Below are 2983 nucleotides of genomic sequence, written 5' to 3' on the forward strand. Positions count from 1 at the left end.
CATAACCAGTATTTCAAGCTGCAAACGCCCAGAAAAAAACGTGAAAGGATTTACAGCACTGCATGTTGCTGTGTGCTAACAAGAGTGACTGTGAGAAGAAGAAATTATTTCATCTCTGCAATGATTTGAAATGCAAAAGTCACATCATTTTTATTAGTGGTGCTGCTGACAGGTTGGCAGGTGAGGAACGCAACTGAAGTACAGCATGTGTGTGCAACTGTGTGTGAAAAAAAAATGTTCAAAGAACTCAAAGAAGAGAAACAGTAACTGATTGGTATTCATGAGTGTATGTGAGAAAACATCTACAAGTATGTGTGGTCTACATACAGTAAATGGGTGTGTGTGTGTGTGTGTGTGTGTGTGCTGTACCAGTCTTTGGTGAGGATCCAGAGACGCTGAGCGAACACTCCATTTTGGCTGTTTTCAATGGATAAACAGTGGTGTCGTCTGATTTGATGGCGATGGAAAAGGACGGTCCTGCAACAGCAACACATGAGCCGCTCAAATGCGCTTTATTCATAAATCATTTGACACCAGACAGAAACATCAGAGAAACTAGAGCTGAGATCAAAAGGACTCATTTAAACAGACTGTTTTTAAACCTACAGATACTGTAATTCTGCATGCGTGTCCCAGAGGAATGACAGTAGCGAGCTGCTTGGGAGAAAACAGTGTTCAGAGGGTAAATACGGCTTCAAAGTCAGAGCTTGATTTCTCTGATATGCTGAAATTCACAAGGAGGAAACAGCTGCAGTGTAGATATAAAGAGACTCACAAAAATAGATTAAAAAGTAATTAAACAAGATTTTTTTTAATCTGTTAACATATTCATAAACATTGCATATTCTTTCACTGACATAAATGTTGTCGGCAGTGCAAATAAAAACTGCTGCAAAGTTGATGCCGCCCAGAAGATTAAGACGTTTCCACATATTTTGTCTTCATTATAAAAATAGATTTCAAGTTCCTGTGGCTTTGTATATTTTCAAATATAATTTATCAAGAAATTTCTCTTTGCATGTCAAGTCTTGAAGAGGAAAGGTGAGCCTTGCCAACAGGCTGCATGAGCCTGGGAAGCTAATTGTGAATAAACCAACAAGTAATGGATGAAATAATGCAAAAACACTGGGCCTCAATTTTAAGCACCTGCAGAACTGGACTCTCCATGTACCTCTCTATGGTGATAGCAAACCGGGATGCTACTATGCTAGTACCCCCTATGCTCGCCACACTTTGGCCGACTTTCAAATGTGTGTGAAGACAACGGGGGCAGGCTAAAATCTCCTGTTTCACTGTAGTTTTAATGAGCCATGCCAACAGCCCCTGGAGGCTAAGTGGCTCATGACTCTCCATGACACCAGAGAACATTAGTGAAGAGCAACAATGGGCTACCAGAACATATGATTTTTATGGTGCAAAGCTGGTATCTTGCTCTGGAGGCAGCAGCAGAGACAAGGTGCATCCAAGTTGTGATTGTCAGAGGAGCAGGAACTGATGATGGCCCTCCAGACAAAATCCTGAGGAATCATCCTGATCTGACCAAATGTCACAGCAGGCTCAAGCATTGCAGACAGATGGAGGAGACACCAACTGCTGTCTGTGTTTGGAAGTACAGTGTTGAGCACTATGGAAAGAACGAATTCTAAAGTACAGATTCATGTGATCAAGCCCATTGGTTTAAGGGTGAAAGAGTTGCCAGTGTTCAGTGTGTGAACAGATATGTTCTGTAACAGTCTAGCAGGAGCATCCAAGAAACACTTTAGAAGGGTCAGATTTAAATTTCACAGAAGATCCCTGTACACACCGAAACAACACAACACGCCTGAAACATTGAAGATACAGCTGGAACTTGTTCGGCTTGTAACGCACACACACACACACACACACACACACACACACAGCTTCTGTTCCCTAAGCCAAGTCCCAGAGAGAGCGAGGGACAGGTGACAGAGGTGGAGAGTGTAGTGGTTAAAAACAAACAAGTTACAGTTAATATGTAATAGAGTACAGAGTACAGAGTGTGTAGATTACATATAGTTACTATATGTAGTAGTCAATTTATAATTCATCTCTACAAGCCCTCTGTCAGTTCACTGTGTTAAGTTGTTTAAATGTTTGTGTGTGTGCTCAAGCAAGAGCATTTTGGGTTCATGGCCTGTTTGTTTAACCTACTGTGTCAGTTGGCCTGGAGATAATATTGAATAAATATTCCAAAGCACATTCCCCGAAGTTGACGTAGGGTTGGATATTGTCAGGAGGACATAATAAAAAACTAGTGAAGGGACAGAAGATAGACAGATCAGGAGCAAGCGAGGAGCCGGCCAAGAGGGGAGACAAGAGGGGACTGATTCTTCGACTGACTTGACTGCGTGACTAAATGATTGACTCTTGGACAATTCTCTTATTCAACACTGTTATTTAATTCACTGCAGAGAAGGTGGTTCTGTTCCCTGCCTTTCGAATCATTGAACAGCCTTTTGAATTATTGTAAGAATAAATGATTACTGGAATTGTAGTGATTTGTCTGCGATTTAATTTAGCTCACATCAGACATTAGCCACCACAAGAGAACGGGAGGACTGTAAGTGACAGACTGAGAAAGAGGAAGCAGAAGAAGTGAGGCTCAAGGGCTCCTTCCCTCCCCTGAAAAGACAGAAGATCCATTTCAGTCCTCATCTTTCTCTCCTTTACCATCATCTCAGCTTCTCACTGCACCTTGTTTTTGCTTTTTCAGATGGTTCACAGTGCATATTGTCTTGTTACCTAAATAACATGAAACAGTAATTAAAACCGTCTCTCTCTCTCTCTCTCTAGTCACTTGCCGACTTGTCCTCATCATCCCTCCCTCCTTTCACCACCTCCTCTTTCTTCCTCATATTGCCCGTCCCTCCTCTTGCCATCATCTCTTCCTCTTTTACTATATTCATCCAACTTTTCCATTTTGTCAAGCATCCCTTCCCTTTCCTCCTCCCCCACCTCTTTC

Source organism: Monopterus albus, unplaced genomic scaffold (assembly GCF_001952655.1).
Source record: "Monopterus albus unplaced genomic scaffold, M_albus_1.0 scaffold48.1, whole genome shotgun sequence".
Taxonomy (NCBI): domain Eukaryota; kingdom Metazoa; phylum Chordata; class Actinopteri; order Synbranchiformes; family Synbranchidae; genus Monopterus; species Monopterus albus.